This window comes from Callithrix jacchus, chromosome 1 (assembly GCF_049354715.1).
Source record: "Callithrix jacchus isolate 240 chromosome 1, calJac240_pri, whole genome shotgun sequence".
Taxonomy (NCBI): domain Eukaryota; kingdom Metazoa; phylum Chordata; class Mammalia; order Primates; family Cebidae; genus Callithrix; species Callithrix jacchus.
Window position 1 is genome coordinate 152148389 of NC_133502.1, and position 24567 is coordinate 152172955.

The window sequence follows — 24567 nt, forward strand, 5'->3', positions numbered from 1 at the left end:
AAAATCAAGGATGATCTCTAATCAAGATCACATGAATTTCTTGTCTGTTGCCTATATGGGTATGGTAAGCCTGGTGTGTAAGCTTGTGTAAACATTTCCCAGTACCTTTTTGAGCAAATTAGCAGTAATATCCTTAGTAGTCAGCCCAATTAAGGAATGATTATTCAAGTTTGGAGATGAAATCTCTCTCAGTGCATACAGTTTGAAAAATCTGTTTTTCACACAATTAGTTAGATGATTTTGCAATGCATTTGTACTTGTCGTTGATGAATGAGGTGCCCACCCTTTACGTCCTAAGAAAATGGAGGGAAGGTTGTCCTATGGGAATCCAATATAAAATCAAAACAATCAGAGGACAGCTGTGCAAAGAGTACCTCAAGAATGGCACTAAAGCCAGCCAAACATAGTAATGATTTAACTTCAGAATTTAAGCTGGAAGTTTACAGCATTATAGAAACAAACTTCAACATTGTCCATCCATAATTCTTCCAAATTTCTGTGCAAATATCCTGAGCAACTTTCAGATATTATAATAATGAGATGGACATATCTGGATATCATGTCTGATGTCCTTAAACTTAACATCCCAAATAGCCAGATTTGACCTGAAAACATGTTATATTTAGCACACACAGTTTACAGAAATTGATTGTTCATCTAAACCTGAGTTTTATATTTATTTTTAAAATAAGATCTGGCGACACTGGCACAGCATTTCTGCATAATACATCACCAGCCTCAGGAGTATCTGCAGAGTGGTTGACTCCTTTAGATGGGTCATACACCCTACAGTTTGCCAGCACCCAGCATTCATACACAAGGCCAGTTTCATTCATTTACATTACCTCCTTGGCCCAGTGGACACTGAATTTCAAATCCTTTAAACCAATCTGAACTTAAGAGGCTTTTGTACCAGCAAACATTTCATTTTAAGTACTGATAATTTAGGTGCATAATGAATAGCTATTGTCAATAATATTTCTGTGGATCAGTAAGTAATTTATGAGAATGTTGTGTGTTCAAACATAACATCACTTAAATGCAAAGTTTAATCTTTGTGATAACATAAGGATGTTGTGTTAAATACTTGACAAATGATAATTCTGAGTAATTTCTCTTCAGTAACTTCCTACTTTATGTATCATGGTCTTTCATTGTAATAGATGTGTTTAACAAGGAAGTTATATGTAAAGAAAAACATTTCTTTGTTTTCTTTAAAATCAGAACAGATTTTTATAGGCATTCCCATTAAAAGTAAATTTTGATTAAATAAGCTTTGAAAACTTTTTAAAAAGGTATCATCCATAATGGAGATTTATTAGGAAATATGTCAGTTTATTGAAAAAAGAGAAGACTAAATTGTGAAGGAAATAGTATCATAATGTAGTAAATAGGGACTACATCATCACTTTGTTTCTGTTTTGGTAATGTAGTCTGTCTTAGCTCAGGGTACTAAAACAAAATATCATAGACCAGATGGCTTAAACAACATACCTTTATTTTTCAGTTCTGCAGGCTGAGAAGTTCAAGTTAAAGGTGCCAGCAGGTTCACTTCTTGGTGAAGGCCCTCTTCCTGGCTTACAGTCAGCTGTTCTCTCCTTGTATTCTCACGTGGCAGAAAGAGGAAGCTCTAGTATCTCTTCATCTTCTTATAAGGGCACTAGTCATTCTCATAACCTTAATAAACCTAATTAACCTTCAGAGGACCCACCTCCTAATATTATTATATTGGTGCTTAGGGTTTCAACTTAAGAATTTTGGGGGACACAAACATTTAGTTTATAACACTTTCTTTTTTTTTTTTTTTTTTTGAGACGGAATTTTGCTCTTGTTACCCAGGCTAGAGTGCAATGGCGCAGTCTCGGCTCACCACAACCTCCGCCTCCTGGGTTCAGGCAATTCTCCTGCCTCAGCCTCCTGAGTAGCCAGAATTACAGGCACATGCCACCATGCCCAGCTAATTTTTTGTATTTTTAGTAGAGACGGGGTTTCACCATGTTGACCAGGATGGTCTCGATTTCTTGACCTTGTGATCCACCTGCCTCAGCCTCCCAACGTGCTGGGATTACAGGCTTGAGCCACCGTGCCTGGCCCCTATAACACTTTCATATAGCAGTCCCATCCCTCAGATGTGGAGTGTTCTGAGTAATTCTGATTCTTGGTCCTCATAATCACTTATTTGCAGGAAAGGCTCTTTATAGACTTTGCCTTTTTTTCTTTACATAAGTATAAGTGAGGTGAAAATGTAGATTGAATTTTATGGCAACTATATTCATCTATCAACCAATTCATTTAAGTGGCTCTCCAAGTTGAACCACACCATTCTACCATTAAACACATATATGTTATGTTCTTTCAATTCTATTGTGGAGCTAAGGTCTAAATTCGCACATAGATCATATCTAATAGCTCTAAAGATTCATTGTACCTTGGATTCCAAAACTGACAAAAGTAAACATACAATTCTGTCCCATATATCACAGTTTTGTCTTAGAATAATGGCTAGAAATATAATAGAACAAAATGTGAGCACATAAATGTATCAGTGTTTCTAAAAGAAACTCCTGTGCATCATACCTTGAATCTAAGAGGTTCATTCAATTTATACCTGAAATATTTCTGTTAAAAATTATTATTAAAGATAGCTTTCTGGGGAAAAATAGTTTTATTTAGATCTCATAAGGTATTAACTAACTTATTTTTAAGTTTCTATTTAAAATGATACCACATAGTATTTAACTATGGTCAACCTTCAAGCATACTCCACAACTGATATATTTCATCATTTGAAACCTCATCCAGTATCTATTGCTGAGTAAGCCAATCATGCAACCACCTTCCATAGAATTTTGCCTTGTTCAACAGAGTCACCATATTGAATACCACTACCCTGCTTCCTTGGCTTGCATGATTCCACTGGAGGAAGGCACTTGGCTCAAGAGTAACCAATCTATGGCTTGAACAAAATTCAACAGCAAATGAGGTGACTTAGAACAAGATCATTTCCAAACAACAAGGTGATGATGCTAATTGTCCAATTGGATTCTCTTTCTGAGATGTAAACATAAAATAGAAATTGAACCAAAGAACTATTAGATAATGAAAAATAGAAAAGATACATAGGCTGGTCATGGTGGCTCACACCTGTAATCCCAGCACTTTGGGAGGCCAAGGCAGGCAGATCATCTTAGTTCAGGAGTTCGAGACCAGCCCGGCCAACTTGGTGAAAGCCCATTTCTACTAAAACTACAAAAAATTAGCCAGGCATGGTGACATGCACTTGTAGTCCCAGCTACTTGCGGGGCTGAGACAGGAGAATCTCTTGAACCCAGGAGGCAGAGGTTACAGTGAGCCAAGATTGTGCCACTACACTCTAGCCTGGGTGACAGAGTAAGACTCTCTGTCTGAAAAAAAGAAGGAAAGGTACATAGAGGCTGTGAAACAACAAGGCCGATGGGGCCCTATCACAGTACTAATTTCTTTGTATTCATTTATTCTGTAAAACAAAAAAATGATTTATTAAAAATAATGTCTACTTTTTGGGTCTATTTTGATAATGAGATAGTACTTACAAAGCTCTTAGAAAACTGAGTCTGGCATACTGTAGGTCCTCATAAAAGTTAAATGCTGCTCACATCACACTGTATTGTCAGTTACTTATGTTTTGAGTAGGCCCAATCTGATCTCACAATTAATGTAATTGAGTCATCTACGTACCCAAAATAAATTATGGAGGACAGATAGTGTATGCAAGCAAGGTATAGCATTAATGAGAAGGGGAAGAATAGCTCTACCTATCAGATTCCCAGTAGGAATTTATTAAAACACAAATTTCATAATTTTAGTACTAGGAATGCCTTTAGAGTTTATGTAGCTCATAACTTTTAGCTTTACAGATTAGGAAACTGAGATTCAGGTAGGATAAATAAAATACAGTACATCAGCTTAGTACAGACAAAATCTGGGACTTAGATATATAACTCCTATAATTGTCCTTCCACTATACCACACTGCATAGCATTAAATCATGCATGTTCACAATTTAAACTAACATAGGATATTTGTACTATTTTAATAGTAAGAAAGTAGAGCATCATGGCATTAGATTTAACTTTACTAGAAATAAGCAGCTGTCTAATGTATCCTTTGGGAGAAAACAATCCTGGCAGTAATGATGTTGTCTTCATCATTGTCTATAAATATACCAAATTATTAATGAATATTACAGGTGTCAATCAAACTGAAAAAATAATAGGTTATAGTGCTATCATTTATTTGATTTACACTTATTGATAGAGACGACCTTTATAGAGGCACATATAATAATTAAGCAGTTGTCAGAATGCCTAAATGTCACTATAAAATAAACTAGCAATCCAAACCCCTTGGGACAATGTTGATATGTCACCAGTTCTCCTGGGAAGGAAGACTTTTGAAACACCATTTTACAAAATGTAACCAATGTTGCAGGTTAATAGATTCAATAGGTTTCACTTATAAAGCTAAGATTAATGGGCTGGGCAAAAATCCAAGCTCTACTGGGAATTAACAAGTAACTAAAATTTAGGGACAGTATGGATAAGAATGGATTATGTCAATAAAGGGTCAAAATCATAGTTAAATGGATAGCCCAAAATGCTTTCTTTTCTTTCCTTCCTCCTCTGATTTCTTCTCAGTTATTTTCCCTTTTTCTTTTTTCTCTGTTTCTCTGTCTTTATTTTTTACTAATATCCCAAGCATTACTTAACTACTCATAGTGCTTTATGCATTCTGCATCCCTTCTCTCTCTATATTTCACAGTCAACCTTATGAGAAGATCATTAGTCTTATATAAGAAACAATATTTCTTTTAATCATTTTTATAAATTTTCTTATGATTCTTTCCAGTGTTACAATATACATAATACATAATTTTAATAAGTCTACTTGTGTCAGTGTATTATCAGTTTGAGTGAAGTGGAGAAGCCTTACTTTCATTTAGGTCTCTTTGCACTCCCCATTTTTTTTTTTTTTTTTTTTTTGAGACAGAGTTTCGCTTTTATTACCCAGGCTGGAGTGCAATGGCGTGATCTCGGCTCACTGCAACCTCCACGTCCTGGGTTCAGGCAATTCTCCTGCCACAGTCTCCTGAGTAGCTGGGATTACAGGCACGTGCCACCATGCCCAGCTAATTTTTTGTATTTTTAGTAGAGACAGGGTTTCACCATGTTGACCAGGATGGTCTCGATCTCTTCACCTTGTGATCCACCCGCCTCGGCCTCCCAAAGTGCTGGGATTACAGGCGTGAGCCACCATGCCCAGCCTGCACTCCCCATTTTTAAAAACATAATTGTGTTAAGTATTTAGTTTACATGCATTGACCACAGCATCAGATTGTGCTGTAATTCTTGCATCAGCCATTAAATACGGCTTAAATAATTTGTGAGAAGAAGGGAAGCCTATTATAATATATATACTGCTATGTTTAGTCATTCTCATGCACTTTCTTTTATGAAATTCCAAGCCTTCTTGTGTTATAATTTCCTTTCTAATGAGAGAACTTTAACCGGTATTTAAGGATTGGCTTGCTAGTAACAAATTCTTTTTAGTTTTCCTTTATCTGAGAATATTTATATTTCCATTTTATTTCTGAAGGATATTTTCACTGGATATAAAGTTTGTGGTTAACAGTTCTTAACACCCCTGCCCAACTCTCAGTATTGAAAAATGTCACTTCACTTCTTTCTGACCTCAATAGACCTTAGTGAGAAATCTGCTGTCATTTGAATTCTCCCTCTGCAAGGTTTTTCTCTTTGACTGCACTCTGCATTTTTTTTTGTCTTTCATTATTAGAATTTCAATTACTGTGTGTATTGATATAGATTTCTTTGGATTTGTCTTATTTGATTCATAATTACCTTCTGGTGTTTTGAAGTTTATGTCTTAATGTGAGCTTTGTATTGGTGCTGTAACAAACTATCACAAACCAAGTAGCTTAAAACAAATTTATTATCTTAAAATTTTTTTTATTAAAAATCTGATTTGGGTATCAATAGGCAAAAGTTAAAGGGTCAGCTCTTCTGTGTTCCTTTCTGGAAGCTATAGGGAAGAATCCATTTTCTTGTCTTTTCTAGCTTCTAGAGACTGTCTGTATTCCGTGGCTTATGACTTATTTTCCCCATCTTCAAAGCCAACCGTTTTGCATTTCTCTGAGCATTCTTCTATCGTCAAATCTACCTCTGACTCTGAACTTTGCTAGGAAAGAGCCACTGATTTTAAAGAGCCATGATATTAATTCATCCCACTTAGATAATCTAAGATTTTTTTCATCTCTAGGTTCTAAACTTAATGGTATCTGCATAGTCCCTTTTGCTATGTTAGATAATATGCAAAGAACACAGTTTTCAGGGATGTGGGCATTTACAGTGGGGGGTACAGCCATTTTCTGCCTACCAGGTATCTTTTTGCCAAATTTAGATATTTTTCAGCTATTATTTCTTTAAATATTTTTTTGGTAATAATCTATCCTTTCCTTCTTTAGCTCCAATAACACAAATGTTTGTTTTTATTATTTTCCCAGAGAACCCTGACACTTGTTTTCTTAGCCTATTTTCTCCCTGTTGTTCAGATTAAGTAGATTTTCTTTTTTTCTTCAAACAAATGTTTAACTGTTATTTTTTGAATCACTTTTATTATGGCTGCTTCAAAAATCATATCAGGTAACTACAACACCTGATTTATCTTGGCAATGATGTTTGTTGATTGTCTTCTTATTCAAGTTGTGATTGTTTTCTGGACATATTGGATATTATACTATGAAATTCTAGATATAAAACAAAAATACATATGTACAAAAATGACTTGTACAAGAAAGTTTATAGCAATATTACTGTAAAATTCTAAAAACAAAAACCAAAAATGTTTTCCTATCAAAATATGAATAATAAAACTTGTTATATTTCTACAGTGGAAAAAATAGCAATAAATAGAAATGAATTACAGGTACATTCCATAATATAAATGCATCTCAAAATATTACATTGATTCCAAGAAGGCACAGAAGGGAACACAGTATATGTAATTCCATTTACATGAAATTCAAGAACATAAACTAACATATGGCAGTAGGAACCAAAAACATGGTTGGTGATAGGAATGAGAGTGACTAAAATGGGCACAAAGGATCTTACCAGAGTGTTGAGAATGTTCTATATCTTGATTCAGGTGTGAATTTCCTAGGTGTAGATATGTATCTAAAATAATTGAATTGTGTATACTTAAGTTCTGTGCATTTTACTTCATGTAAATTTTTTTATCAATTAAAGGAAACTGAAAACATAAATAAAAATAAATAAATTATGGATCTATTAGGGAAACAAATTAATTTTGAAAAGTTATTTTAAAAATGCTTTGTAATCCAATAAAACATTCTGTCAAGGATAAATCCCTCCTTTACTTAGAATGGAGATTTATTTTATGGCTTTAACATGAGAACTCTAACAGGCAAGCAAATAACATGATGCTGTGTCTCAGTCTCAAACCCCCATTTTCACCTACTCCAGGTTTTTTTTATATATTCTTTAATAAACCCATAAAATGGTATCTTTGATCCATAAAAGTGATTGCATTGTGTAGGCAAAGGCATGGTACGCTCGTTTTGATTAAACTAAAAATTATATGGAATCAATTCATGATATTAAGATAGATAAAAATAGTCAACTAAAAGTAGCAGTGTTGCTTTAATCAAATTTCAGTTTGTTGTAATGTACTTAAATTGTTCTGAGTGGAGAATTACACTCATATGTATAAAGGATAAATATGTCAACAAAAAGCAAAATATAGTATGATTTATTTCACCTTACTTTTCTCACTAAACTGCTATTTCTTTCTGCCTGGGCATACAGTGTTAGCCAGAAGTATAACTAGAAGCCCATTGATGTGTTAATTAACTGTCAGTCCAACACGGGAATTCCTTTGATATCCTGACTCGTTGTAGCTCTATTCTCTGATGTAGTATTTGTCACCCAAGCTGTAATCAGTCAAAAGGTGATTTTGACCCAAGCCCTCTATATATTCACATAGTAGCTTTTTCTCTGGGATATTAGTCTCAAACATTTATTGTTTATCCTATACAGTTTCAACAAATAAATTGCTTTGCTCTAGGAGGGAAATGGAACATTTAAAACACAAACATTATGGGCAGTATTCCACAATGTAATGAAAATAGTAATTTATAATAATAAATCCTATGTAAAGCCAGTTACTATAATAAATCTAGATAGGGTCAGGTGTGGTGGCTCATGCCTGTAATCCCAGCACTTTGGAAGGCTGAGGTGAGCAGATCACTTGAGGTCAGGAGTTGGAGACCAGCCTGGCCAACATGGCGAAACCCCATCTCTAGTTAAAAAAAAAAAAATAGCCAGGCATGTTGGTGCACACCTGTAGTCCCAGCTACTCAGGAAGCTGAGGTAGGAGAATCACTTGAACCCAGGAGGTGGAGGTTGCAGTGAACTGAGATCGTGCCACTCCATTCCAGCCTAGGCAACAGTGTGGGACTTTGTCTCAAAATAAATAAAATAATACTTCTAGATATTAAAGATATTGTTGATGTCACAATTACAGAATTGATGGGTAAGGAGTATTTTAAGTTATCTAAAATATCTTTGTACAAATAACAGCTGCTCATATTTCTATGCTGCTAAAGTTTATATGCCAAAGCTCACCAGTTTTTACATGAATATACTTTTGGTTTTGATGATTTTTTCAGTATGAATAACAATTTGCATCATTTACAAGATCAGGTACACAAATGGCTGTCATTGATAAAGCTCATATTGCAGAGGAAGCTAAAAAATACTTCATTACAATTCAAAACAGACCACTAAAGAGAAAAGGAAACAAATCTAGATGGTGATCCTCATTCTGTCTAGATAAAAAGCTTTCAGTAAAAGATGTAATCTGATTCTCCCTGAAAGCACATTTTACATGAATCCTGTGAGTATCTGACTACTGAACATGTTACCTATTGTAATGGCTAATTTTAGCTGTCAATTTGACTAGATAAAGGAATATCTAGAGATCCGGAAAAGCATTAACTTTTTACTGTGTTTATAAGAGTGTTTCCAATAGAGACTGGCAGGTGCCAAATATTTTTTTTCTCTCTCTCTTGGAGCTAGGTCACTCTCCTCTCCTGCCCTTAAACATCAAAACTCTAGACTTTGAGTCTATTCTCTGATGTAGTCTTTGTTGCCCAAGCTATAATCAGTCAAAAGGTGATTTTGACCCAAGCCCTCTATAGATTCACATAGCAGCTTTTTCTCTGGGATATTAATCTCAAACATTTATTGTTTATCCTATACAGTTTCAGAACAAAGACTCAGGACTTTGGCTTCAGACACCACCAGATTCCCTGGTTATGAAGCTCTCAAACTTGTACTGAGGTATTCTACCAGCATCCTGGGGTCTCCAGCTTGCAGATGGCTCGTCACCAGAATTTTCAGCCTCTGTAATTACAAAAGCCAATCTTCTAATAATCTTCTCTCATATATCTATATTATATTAGTTCTGTCTTTCTGGAGAACCCTGACTAATACACCTGTTTTAAGGCAAAGAATATTTTATAGGCCCTAGAATTGTGTCAAATATACTGTGTACTGATAATGTACCATTTTTAATGGAAGTCACCAGAACCCAACAGTTATTCAGAGATCAGGAGGCCTTGATAATACCAAATCCCTTGGTCTGAAGCTGTACCGTTTTCCAGGTATAGTTCTGCTTCTCTGGATGGGGAGCTCAGTCCTAGAACCATTGAAATATAATGAAACAATAATAGCATGGTTTATTGTTGGAGTTTTGTACCTTCTATGCTGTCTCTACTACATAATCATCAAAGAGGTCCATTATAGGCTTGAATTATGAGAAGTGGATTGACAAAGAAGAAAAATGTTCATTCTACATATCTGGCTTGAAGAAGAAAAAATTTTTTTATCATCTTCTAGTCCTGCCACAAACACATTAATACAATTATTGTATAGTGTAAAAAGTTGCTAAAGTCAAAGCATTGAATTTAATTAAATACACTACACTTATATAGATAAACCATGAAATAAATATGTACAATTTGTACTTAAAAGACTTTTTTGAATGTCACTTATCCATAGGATATATCTAATTTCATTTGTGTTTCAGCTGAAGAATGAGTACCTGAAAAGTACATTGACATTGTCAGTGGTTGTATGTCTGTGTTGGACCTATACCCAACTGAGACCTCCAGAATAAGGATGGCCAACTGTGTGAGTCAGGATTCTTGAAACAGACAGAACCAATAGGATGTATGTGTATATTAAAGGGAGTTTATTATGGAGAATTGGCTCATGTGATTGCAAGGCAAAGTCACATGATAGGCCATCTGCAAGCTGGGGAAGAGAAAAGCTAGTAGTGTCTCATCCAAGTCTGAAAGCCTCAAAACCAGGGAAGCCTATAATGCAACCTTCAATCTATGACTAAATGCCCAAGATCCCCTTTGGAATCCAATGGTACAAGTCTCAGGGGCCAAAGGCTGAAGAACCTTGAGTCTGATGTCCAAGAGCAGGAGTAGCATAAGCAAGCATCTAGCATGACAAGAAGAGAGCCAGAGAACTCAGAAAGAAAGCCATCCCATCTTCTTCCACTTGCTTTTCCAGCCACACTGTCAGCCAATTGGATGGTCCCCAATCACATTGAGACTGGGTCTTCCTCTCCCACTCTACTGACTCAAATGTCAGTATCCAGTATCCTCTGACAACACCCTCACAGTTACACTCAGAAACAATACCAGCCATCTAGGTATCCCTCAGTTCAATCAAATGGACAGCTAATATCAACCATCTCACCTGTATAATAATATTTTCTAGGAACTTGGAAAGATATAACCCTAATTTGTTAGTATTACTTTTTATTATCTGTTTTCTTATATTTATTTATTACCTATTAGTTACCATAGAGCAGACATTTGTATTTCTTACTACTATGCCATGCTTAAAAGATTGCTGGCACATAAACACTCATCAAATACTTGTATTGGGAAACAATTGATAATACACTATAAGCTCTGAAGACAAATGTTCTGTGGGTGGCTGGGGAGATAAATAGATATCTATAGCTATTTAGATGTTGACATCTCTTACCCGCTGTAATTGCCTAAATATAACTTGTTTTTATTATTATATGTAATGTAGCTTGCTCCTATTTCTTACTAATTATGGATTATGCTTTGGCCATCTCTGAAGATTTCTCAGTCCAGGGGGAAATTGCACTGCTGTAGGTCAGAAATGTCTATATTATTCAGGGTCCTTCAGAGAAATAGAACCAATATTAAAGAGAGAGACTGAGAAAAAGTGAGGGACTCTAAGAGAGAGAATATAAGAAATTGGCTCGTATAACTTTCATACGGGAGGTTGAGAAGTTCTAAGATCTGCAGTCAGCAATGTGAAGATTCAGGAGAGCTGATCATGTAAGTTCAAGTTTAAGTGCAAGGTCAATCAGTCAGGCAGCTGAAATGTCCTCTTCCTCAGTCTTTTTGTTCTATTTAGGTCTTCAATTGATTGGATGAGAGCAACTCCTGTTTGAGAGGTCAGTTTGCTTTGCTCAGTCTATGGATTCAACTGTTAATCTTATCTAAAAACACCCTTACAGACGTACCCAGAAAAATGTTTGACAGAACGTTTGGGCACCCTGTAGCCTAGTCAAGTTGACATAAAATTAGTCATCACACTATCCATTAAAGCCCCTTGCCTGGTTTTATACAGAAGTCTATAGTGAGATGGTATTGTTTTCAATTGGGTTCCTTTCTGAGGTATCTCTAGCTTCTTTCACTATAAGTCTGATTTGTCTGGGCAAGCAAGATGAGAATAAATACCTCAACCATAGTAAATGTTACAAGTTAATGCCTTCTTGTGGAGTAACTGACACAACTATCTGATCCTCTTTGGCAATAATCTTCATGTATAGTAATAATGTTTGCAGTGAACTGTTAAAGCTTAGTTAAGAAAGTCAGTTGTTTTTAAGTAAATTGGATATAAGTCTAGTAAAAATAATTTAAAATTTTTATATTTTTGTAAATCTAAAAAGTTCTTATATTAGCAAATATATATGTGCTATCAATATATGTATTAATATAACATGTTATAATATACTTATATAATTATATAATAGAATGTTAACAAATAAAATCAAGAGTTCCATTATTGTATTAATGTTATATATTATAAAATTATATATTATTTTAGCAAATATTATAATAATGGACAAACAGACCAACATATAAAAATCAAGGTAGTTCCTTGTTGCTACAGCACAGAATGTGAGGGATAGAGGAAGCAGATGTGGCTACAATGGCCAGTTCAAGCAGTTGCTTGTAGGAACTAAAATCTAAACTCTTCCATAGAAACATAACAGTAAATCTTCATGATCAAAACGAAACACCACACCCACTTGCAGTCACTCCTCATTCCTCAATTCCCCCAGCATTTGACCCTAATCACTACTCTACTTCTGTCCCTACAGTTTTGTTTATCTGTTCTTTCTTGTGCATTGGGGTTTTTTTTTTTTTTTGGTGATTATGAACAATGCTCCTATGAACATTTGTGCACGAGTTTTTGTGTGAACATATTTTTAATTCTTATGCATGTATGTAGGAGAAGTGAAATTAATGGATCATATAGTAACTTTGTTTAACATTTTTTAAAATTTTAATTGAAACATAATGATTGTACAAATTTTGGAGTATATGTGACATTTTGATACAAGTTTACTGTGTAATGATGAACTCAGGGTAATTGGAATATCTATCACCTCAAGAATTTATCATTTTTTTATGTTAGGAACATTTCAAATCTCATCTAGTTATGTTGAAATATACGATAAATTTTTGTTCATTATAGCTGCCTCATTAGTGCTGTCAAATACTAGAGCTGATTTCTTCCATCTAATTGTATTTTTATGCCAATTAATAAACCATTCTTCATTCCCATCTCTGGACTACCCTTCCAAGCCTTTGAAAATCAGCATTCTATTCATTATCTCCATGAGATCAATTCTTTTTGCTCCCACCTATGATTGAGAACATGAAATATTTGCCTTTATATTTCTGGTGTATTTTATTTAACATGACCTCTAGTTCCATCCATTGTGCTGCAAATGATGGGATTTCATTTTTTAAGATTAAATAATATTTCATTATGTGTATGTATCACATTTTCCATATTCATTTATACACTAATGGAAACTTGACTTGATTTTATATTTTGACTGTTGTGAAAAGTGCTGTAAGAAAGATGGGAGTACAGATATCCCTTTGACATATTGATTTCCATTCTTTTGAATATATACCCAGTATTGAGATTGCTGGATCATATGATAGTTCTATTTTTAGTTTTCTGAGGAACATGTATACAGTTTTATATAGTAGCTGTAAAAATTTACATTCTCACCAACAGTACAGGACAGTTGTCCTTTGTCTACTTCCTTGCCAGCATCTGTTATATTCTGTCTTTCTGATAATAGCCATTTGACTGGGGTGAGATGATATCTCACTGTGGTTTTGATTTGCATTTCCTACATGATTAGTGACACTGAACATTTTTTTCATATACCTGTTGGCCATTTGTATATCCTCTTTTGAGAAATGTCTGTTCAGATCTATTGCCTATTTTTAAGTGGGATTACTTGTTTGCTATTGCATTGATTCCTTTTTATACTTTGTTTATTAATCTCTTTTCAAAAAAGAATTTGTAAATATTTTCTCCCATTCTTTAAGTTATTTGTTTATTTTGTTGACTGTTTTCTTTGCTGTACAGAAGCTTTTTAGCTTAACATTATCCCATTCTTAAATTTTTGCTATGGTTGTTTGTGGTTTTGGGGTCTTAACCCACATTAATAAAATCTTGAAGTCTTCATGGCCAGTCTAATAAAGTTTTTCCCCTAACAATCTCTTGCAGCATTTACACAATGTTTTGTTATAGTAGCTTTGTTTATAGTTTCAAGTCTTACATTTATGCATTTTAAACTATTTTGATTTAATATTTATATATGGTGAGGAGGTCTGGTTTATTCTTTGCATACAGATAACACAAAAATATGATTGTTACAGACTTGTATAAACAACTGTATGCCAACAAATTGGAAAACTTAGATGAAGCAGATAAATTCCTAGACATATACAACTTGCCAAGTTGAACCATTAATAAATAAGAAAAAAAAAACTAGCCAGACAAATAATGAGTAATGAGATAGAAACAATAATAAAAAGTCTCCTATCAAAAAAAAAAAAAAAAAAAAAAAGCTCAAGACCTGATGGGCTTTACTGCTGAATTCTACCAAACATAAAAAGAGAATTAATACCAGTTTTACTCAAATTCTTTGAAAAAAAAATTGAAGAGGAGGGTATAGGGTATACTTCCAAACTCATTCTGTGACATTAGCATTACCCCAATACCAAATCCAATCAAAGACACAACAAAGAAGGACAGTACAGGGCAATATCCTAGATCAAAATAGATGCAAAAATCTTTCATAAAAAAGTTTAACACTTTCAAAAACTGCCAAACTGCTCTCCAGAGTGTTCTAAACATTTTTAAATGCCAACAGCAGTATACATGTGTTCTATTTTTGCCACAGTCTTGACAACACTTGTTATTGTCTGTTTCAGATTTATAAAAAAATTTTAGCTCTCTTGGTAGATTTGAAGTGACATCTCATTTTTGTTTTTATTTGTATTTTCCAATGACTAACAGTGTTCAGCATCTTTTCATATGTGTGTTGATCATGTACGTTGTATTTGGATATTTCTATTGAAATTCTTTGCTCTTTGTCCACATTTTTTTTTGTTTTTTTTTTTAATACAGAGTCTTGCTCTTTAGCCAGGCTGGAGTGAAGTGGCATGATCTTGGCTCACTGCAATCTCTGCCTCCTGGGTTCAAGTGATTTCCCTGCCTCAGCCTCCTGAATAGCTGGGATTACAGGCACACACCACCATGCCCAGCTAATTTTTTGTGTTTTAGTAGAGACAGGGTTTCACAATGTTGGCCAGAATGGTCTCGATCCGATCTCCTGACCTCGTAATCTGCCTGACTCAGCCTCCCAAATGCCTGGGATTACAGTTGTGAGCCACCACGCCCAGCCTGGCCACTTTTTAAGTGGGTTATTTGTCTTTTGACTGTTGAAATAAGTCCTTTATCAAGGCATTTCTATAGATGTAAAACTTAGAAACCTTACATTTAATTAGATAAAAATTCAATAGTCCACATAAAATATGAAATCATGCCATTGAAAAATCCAAAAGAAAATTATCAAAGTTATAAATGCTGAACTGTGGAAAATATGTCTCCCTATTCAATAAATGATGTTGGGAATAACTGGCTAGCCATAAATCTAAGATTGAAGCTGGGCTCCTTCCTTGTACTAAAAATCAACTCAAGATGGATTAAAGACTTAAATGTAAAACCCAAAACTATAAAAACCATGGAAGACAACCTAGGCAATGCCATCCTGGGCATAGGAACAGGCAAAGATTTCATGATGAAGATGTCAAAAGCAATCTCAACAAAATCAAAAATAGACAAGTGGGATCAAATTAAACTCAAGAGCTCCTGAAGAGCAAAAGAAACTATTAATAAACAGACGGCCTACAGAATGGCAGAAAATTTTTGCAAACCATACATCTGACAAATGTGTAACATCCAACATCTATAAGGATCTTAAACAAATTTACAAGTTTAGAACACATAAGCCTACAGAATGGGAGAAGACATTTGCAAGCTTGAATCTGACAAAAGTCTAATATCCAGCATCTCCAAGGAACTTAAACTAATTTACAAGACAAAAACAACACCATTAAAAAGTGAGCAAAGGACATGAACAAACACTTTTCAAAAAAAGACATACACAGGGCCAGGAAGCATATGAAAAGAAGATCAGTATCACCGATCATTAGAGAACTGCAAATCAAAACAGCAGTGATATACCATCTCACACCAGTCAGAATGGCTATTATTAAAAAGTCAAAAAACAACAGATGCTGCTGAGGCTGCACAGAAAAGGGACCACTTATAAACTGTTGGTGAGAGTGTAAATTAGTTCAGCCATTGTGGAAAGCAGTATGATGATTTCTCAAAGAGCTAAAAGCAGAATTACCATTCAACCCATCAATACTATATACTGGGTGTATATTCAGAGGAATATAAATCATCTTACCATAAAGACACATGAACGTGAATGTTCATTGCAGTGCTATTCATAATATCAAAGACATGGAATCAACCTCAATGCCCATTGATGACAGATTGGATAAAGAAAACATGGTACATGTATACCATGAAATATATGCAGCCATAAAAAAAGAACAAATTGGTGTCTGTATCAGGAACATAGATGGAGCTGGAGACTATCATCCTTAGCAAACTAACACAGGAATAGAAAACCAAATACAGCATGTTCTCACTTAGAAGTATGAGCTAAATGATGATAACTCATGAACACAAAGAAACAACAGATGCTGGGGTGTGCTTGAGGTTGGAGGATGGAAGGAGAGAGAGGAGAAGAAAAGATAACTATTGGGTACTGAAATTGATACCTGGGTGATGAAATTATCTGTACAACCTCTATAACACAAGTTTACCTATGTAACCAACTTTCGTGTGTACCCGTAAACATAAAAGCTTAAAAAATGAAATATTAATACAGACTATAATATAGATGTCTCTTTAAATGATTATGCTATATGAAAGAAGCCAGCCACAAAGACCATATAGTGTCTTATTTCATTGACATAAACAATCCACAATAAGTAAATCTATAGAGACAGAAAATAGGTCAGTGATTGTTCATTGCTAACATCAGGGTGGGTGATTGCAGGAGAAATGGGGAGTGACTTGAAAATGGGTATGGGATTTCTTTTGGAGGGAGAAAATGTTCTAAAATTGTATAATGATGGTTGTACAACTCTGTAAATATACTAATAACCAGGGATTTCTATACTTCAAATGAATAAATTGCATGAGAATTATATCTTAATAAAGCTCTAATAAAACACTTAAGGCCAGGCACAGTGGTTCATGCCCGTAACACCAGCACTTCGGGAGGCAGAGGCATGTTAACCTTCTTGCTATTTCTTTTCTCATCTTTTACAAATCCTAAATTAGAAAATCTAGTTTTCTAGTTTTCATCAACCTGCAATGATAGCTGCTGGGAACGCCACACACATTATTCCTTGTTAGGATTGGGTTGTGTGAACGCCTTCATCGGCCACATGCACCCATTGTCCAGGGACTTGATGACATAAGTCACAGCTCCTGTCACCAGATTGAATGTGGATTTGACAATTTCAGGAAGGTGCCTCCCAGGATTCCTGGGACCCCTGGATGCTGGATGGAGGAGGCTGCATCTCCCTATAGGAGAAGGCTGAATGGTCCAGTTTGGGAAAATGGTGATAACTAGATCTGGTTGCCTTTGGATTTGAACAGTATTCTGTCACACTCTGTGTCTCTAAGTAAATGTGGTTTTAAAATTTTCCCCCTAAAATGTATCATTATTTTAGTCATAGTGCAATAAAGCATTGAGTGTTTGGAAAGAAAAATAAAAACATGGATCACCAGAGGTCAGAAGTTCAAGACCAGCCTGACCAACATGATAAAAAACCTGTCTCTACTAAAAACACAAAAGTTAGCTGGGTACGGTAGCAGGCACCTGTACTCCCAGCTACTCAGGAGGCTGAGACAAGAGAATTACTTGAACCTGGAAGACAGAAGTAGCAGTGAGCCGAGATTGCACCACTGCACTCCAGCCTGGGCCACAGAGCAAGACTCTGTCTCAAAAAAAAAGAAAAAGAAAAGAAACTAGAGCCCCACCTCTCACCACATATAAATATCAAATCAACATAGATTACTTAAATCCTAAGACCCTAAACCATGATTCTACTTGAAGAAAGCTCTGGGGAGATACTCCAGGACATTGATTTGAGAAAAACTTTTTGTGTAAGACCTCAAAAACATAGGCAACCAAAGAAAAACATACAGATGGGATTACATCAAGCTAAAAAGCTTCTGTGCAGCAAAGCAAACAATCAACAAAGTGAAGAGACAACCCACAGAGTGGCAAATAAATACTTACAAACTATCTATCTGAGAAGAAATTAATAAGCAGAATATATAAGGAGCTCCAAATCAATAGCAACACATAATTTAATCTAAAAGTGGGCAAGCAATCTGAAAAGACTTTTCTCAAAAGAAGATCTACATATGGCCAACAGGTATATGAAAAAATGGTCAGTATCACTAGATATCAGAGAAATGCAAATCAAAACCACAGTGACTTTGCATTGTGTTGCATCTCACCCTACTCCAACAGCAACTATCTAAAAGACAGGAAATAACAGATTCTGGCAAGGATGTGGAGAAAGTGCAACTCTCCTACACTTTTGGTAGGAATGTAAATTAGTACAGCCACCATGGAAAACTGTATAAAGTTTCCTCAAAAAGGTTCTATTTTTAGAACTACTGTATAATCCAGCAATCCCACTACTGGGTATTTATCAAAAAGAAAAGAAAAGAAAATCAATGCATTTGAAGAAACATCTGCACACCAATGTGTATTGCAGCATTATTCACAATAGCCAAAGTACGAAATCAAGCTAAGTTTCCATCAGTATATGAATGGATAAAGAAAATGTGGTATATATAGACAAGGGAATACTATTCCATCAGAACAATGAATGACATCATGTCATTTGCAGCAAGATGGATAGAATTGGAGGTCATGTTAAGAAAAATAAGCCATGGACATAAATGCAAATATTGCACATTCTTAGTCATATATGGGAGCTAAAAATGTCAAACTCTTAAAGATAAAGAGAAGATTGGTGATTTACAGAGGCTGGGAAGAGTAAAGGGGTGAGAGAAATGAAAACAGACAGGTTAATGGGTACAAATATACAATTTCATAGAAGAAAATAAGACCTAGTGTTTGACATATCAGTGAGGTGATTATACTTTACAATAATTTATTGTGTATTTCAAAATAGCTAGCAGAAAAGGATTCAAATGTTTCTAACATAAAGAAAACATAAATATTAAAGGTTATGAATATCTCAGTTACATTGATTTGAAATTTACAAATGATGTGAATTATATGTACCAAAAATATACATATATTATGTAGCAATAAAAATAAAATTACTGTGATATTGAATTACAACCCAAATATAAAATATATATTCATGAGTCTATACTGATAAACACGTGGTTGAATAAGTAAATGAGGCAGAAGAGATTAATTATCTTTACATAAGAATCTCATATAATACCTATAGGTTCTCCCTCTTCTAGGAGTGAAGTTTAATCCCATCCTACACACACGAGTGAGCTAGATATACTTAGCAACTCTCTTTCAAGGAATAGAAAAGGGAAAAAAGAAAATAGCAACTTTACAGTGGTGAAACCTGCAAATGCTACTATGAGATCAGGGTTACCACCTTCAATGGTCTCATGTTTTCCTGTGATTATGTGACAAGAAAGACATTTTATATCTTTGACACTTTTCCGCAAATTAAAAACCCAACACTAAGCACGAGAAAAATATCAGACAAATCCAAATTAAGAGACATTCAATTAGATACTACTAATCCTCTTGATTGTAACGGTAATCCTCATCAATACAAGGAAAGACTGAGGAAACTGGCATACTGAAGACTGAAAAAACATGCAATGTGGTACTCTACCTTGAACCCTGGAACACACAGTGAATGTTAACAGACCATCTATTGAACTCCGAATAAAGTCTGTAGTTTAGTTCATAGGGAGGCGGCAATTTTGGTCATTTCAACTGGGACAAAAAGTCTTCAGTCTATACATATCTATCAGTATTTTCTAACCAGAACTATGCCTTGACAGAAGCAGGAAAGACTCTGATATCAGCCTTCCCTTCTCATTGCCTTCTTTTGTTTCCCTATTTTCACCAACTCTTCCCTAGTGGTCTCCAGAACTCATTTCTCTAGAGGGGATAAAAAGATAAATGAGACAGCACTGTTGAAAGGGGGCACTTCAGGCTTTCTGAGTGTAAAAAAAAAAATGCAGGCAGGAATTTAAAAAAATAAAAAAGGTAAATCAATGTATAAAGAGACATCTGCACACCAGTTTTGATTGCAGCACTTTTCACAATAGCCAAAATATGGAATCAAGCTAAGTTCCCATCAGTATATGAATGGATAAAGAAACTGTGGTGTGTGTATGTATGTGTGTATGTATATACACATACATACATACAAGGTAATCCTATTCCGTCAGAAAAATAAACAAAATCATGTCGTTTGCAGCAAGATGGATGGAATTGGAGGTCATGTTAAGTAAACTAAGCCAATCAGATTTATTCCAATCAAACGTAGTGAAAATTGAGCAGTTTCTTCGCCATTGGCTCCTTCTTGGACATCTGTTCACGGATAGATGAACATTCATATATAGATAAATTAATGTATCAGAAACCTTGAAAATGGCCAAAATGTACTTTTAATAAGCAAGTTACAACCATAACTATTTCTGTAGCAACCATTTAAGTGCAGGGAATAACATGATGTATTTTGAAAAATAAATAAATAAAAAGCCCAAACTAGGAAGCCAATGAGAAGTCTGTACCTTAAGAAAAGTAATTCTCTTAAAAGAGAATTATTGAAGTACTGAAAATCCTACATTAGGTTCACATTATGTATAGAAAGCAATCTCTGGTGCTTCCAATCTGCTATTAAAGATAAACCTAATGAAATTTTCATTTGAGTCTTAGCTACATTATGCTTGAAATATAGTACTTTTCTCTACTATTAATATTCCATCTATGAAAGAGCATATTAAAATACTTCAATCTACTGATACCTTTTAAATAACCTTTCTTGAATTATTTTTATGTCTTTAAAGCAAAATCACATCCAGGTTAACATAAACAGAACTATCACCAAACTTTTGTTAATATCTTTGCATTCCTTAAATAACTCAGTCTCATTAGTGACCATAACCATAATGCAGCTGTAAATATTTTTATGAATGGGTTTGTACCTCCAATAAATTATAGTCCCAAGCACATACACAGCTAATACACCTCCCTTTTTACACGTAAGTAGTTTCTTAAAAGACAGTCTTTTTTCCTCTTTGTTTCAGGATTTCTGCTCTAAAATTCAGTAATGAATGATAAGCCTGTAACTAACACAGCTACCTTTTTATCTCCCCTGAGAACAAACTTTCACGCTGCCTCAGTATGGAAAGAGAAATTGATGACCGTAAGAAATTGGTGGGAGGGGGCAGGGCAGAGGGAGGTAAAGAGAAAAAAACAATTATCTTTGACAGCTGACTAGTGTTAGCTGGCCTGGCAGCCACGAGCCATTCCTTGCTGAACATGAACAATTTCACAGAATATCAACATCAGATAAGATTAATATATAACCCTAATGGAACAAGGCAAAAACAAGGGCACTATGCAACCACATTTCCTTCTGAGCAACTAATAATCTCTCATCAATAATAGCTTTACTTAATTCCTCCTACTTCTTAAATTAACATTATTAGTGTACCCACACAACAAATAGCCCACATTTCCTGACAACACTATCAGGAACGGACATAAAGATCACCCAGTGCAAATCCAAACTCTTTGACAAGACTCTCCTAATGCCATCTCACTGAGATTATTTTCCCCATGGGCTGCAGCTTTTCTTGCTGCAGTGAGTTAATACAACTAAGTTTGTTTGACTACAGTTCTGTTCTTGGTGGTCTCTGGGCACTGGGATTTGATAAGACAAACATAAAAGTGGAGAAATTATTGGGAGAGAGAAGTTCTTGTTTTTGGTTGCTGTGATGGGTGTGGTGGAGATGACGTGTATGTATGTGTTGACCATGGTAGAGGGAAAAGTAGACGAGGCTTACGTAACATGGACGAAGAATGCATTATATGAGAGACTGAGAGACGTATTCTGCTCTATTTTTCTTTCCTACATTGTCCTGATCCTCATATTGCCCTTATGCCCAATGTTGCCCTCTGCCTTTCACCTTTACTGGAAATCAAAAAATAATAATGAAATCAGCATTGTTGTTTCTGTTCAAGTCTGTTAATAACACTTTTCTCTTTGCCAGCTAAGATCTGAACCAATCAATAGACACACGATAGAGATAAATGGATGTCAAAATAGGAGTCTAGGGTTTTTTGATTTGTTTTGTTTGTTTATTGTTACTGATAAAGGCTACATTAGTGCAACTCAAGAAAATGACCAGATTGACTTGCCATTGCTCTCTGTTCTGTCTCTCCCAGCTTAGACTTTGGGAGAACCTAATCAAGGGAATGTTTGGTTTTCAGCACAGATATAACTTCTTAGGATTTCTTATTTGTATTGGTACAAAATAAAGAATGAAACAGAGAGGCAAGATTCTCTGTGCTTATAAATGTGCTACTACATTATCTTCACTCCGTTGAGAGTATAAACCAATAGTGTCACCCAGTATGTTAGACCAATAATAATGTCACCTAATAGCTTACTTCAAAACAGCACTGTAAATGGAGAGCTCTGTGTGTGGATGCATATATACTACATTTTAGTAGATCATCTTAATACTCCCCAATGATTTTTATTCATCTAATCCATTGAGTTTATTTATTAAACCTATGATAATACATGCCTGTGGCTATCCTTCTTAGCAGGGTAAGGGAAGTCTCACTTCTATCTTCATGTAGACACTTCACCAATATCAAGTATTGGTTTATTGGGGGTATTCCTTGTACCTCCGATGGTCACTACCAATTTTCCCCTTCAGAAGGCACTGAAATGCATAAGAACAGTGTACTTAATTAACTTCAATGTCACACTATATCTGAAATGGAAAATGTATTTCCTGTTCTAATTACCTTCAGCCACATTGTCTTATATAGGTCATGAGAGGTTCTGCCATGATATAAAATAACAATATTAATATACTTCAGTAATAAAATGCAACAACATCAAGCTGTGTGGGGTTGAATATAAACTACTCCTATAATGAAATTTAAATTCAAATATAATGCCTTTGTGTTTAAGTATATAGGCTCTGAAGCAGCCTACCTGACTTTGAATCCCAGTTCTTACACTTACTAGATTTATGATCCTGAGCAAGGATCATTAATAGCCCTGTGCCTCAGTTTCTAACCTGAATAATGAGAATAACAATGAGGCTTGCAAGGTTGTCATGAGAACTAAATAAATCATATGTGTAAAGTGTTTAAAGACATTGCTGACAGAAAATAAGTGCTCAGTTTTATTATTGTACTTACAGTTTCTACTCATTCTTAAAGTCCCCAAATTACATTTTGTTGGAAAAATCACAGCTCGTAGACTTTAATTTCTTATTCTGCTCAGTGTCAGCCAATGTGGTTCTTTATCTCTAAATACTTGAGAAGCTCGGTTCAGTAGCCTCATCCTGAAGGTTTTTATTAGCAAGGCTATTGTTTTCTTAGCACCTCTGTAGCTAACAATTCCAGCCCAAAGTTTCCGATATGGCTCACCTTTGTTGTCAGCTTTATTGAATTATAATTTATAAACAATGAAATTTACCAATTTTATGTAAATAATTTGATGAGTTCTGAGAATTCCTCATAGTCCCATAGCCACCACCACAATCATGATATAGAACATTTCCATTATCTAAAAATATCCTTCATGCCCCACATTCAATATTCTCTGCCCAAACCCCAAACCCTAGCAACTACCAGTCTGCTTTCCATCAGCATAGTCTTGAATTTTCTGAAATATAATCACATATAGTATTTTGTTTCTGGCTTCTTCCACCTAGTAAAATTCTTTTGAAATTAATTCATTATCTTGGATTTTTCAGTAGTACATTTTCTTTGTTGTTGTTACTAAGTAGTAGTTCATTGTACGGTCATACCACTTTTTCTTACTTCACAAAAAAAAAAATGGAAAATGATAGATATTCTCGGGTAACTGGGATAAAGAGACAAAGCTACTCAAAAATCCGGTCTGAAGGGCTGAGATGGTCAACGTTATGTTGTTTTGTGAAGACGTATTTCTTGCCCATAATGTCTGCGTGTCTGCTGGAATTAAAATAAACCCTGTTCCTGAATCGTATGCCATATTATACTACTTATGCAAAAAAATTCTACTACTTCTCCTCACTACACCAACTACAGGAGCCTTCAAATGTCCTTGTTTTTACAGATGTAGTTCCCTTTGTCAGGAACTCCCTCTCCTTCCTTCATAACAAATTCCTTCCTGCTTATTATTCTTTACAGCTCAGTTGAGCTATCACCTCCCCTGTCATGTCATTCCTGATCTCTTCAAGCAGAATTAGCTGCTTCTTTCTTGGTGTTTCCAAAGCACCATGTATGTGACTCCACTGTATGACTCATTTGATGATAATTTCTGACCAGATGCAGGTATGTCTCTCTTATGGAAAAGACAGTATTTTTCTACTTTGTTTCTCCAACTTCAAGTCTGGGAAATAATTACTCAATAAATGTTTGTTTAATAAAAGAAAGAAAATTGATAAACAAATGCGTGAAAACACCCTGACAGATACACATCTGTCA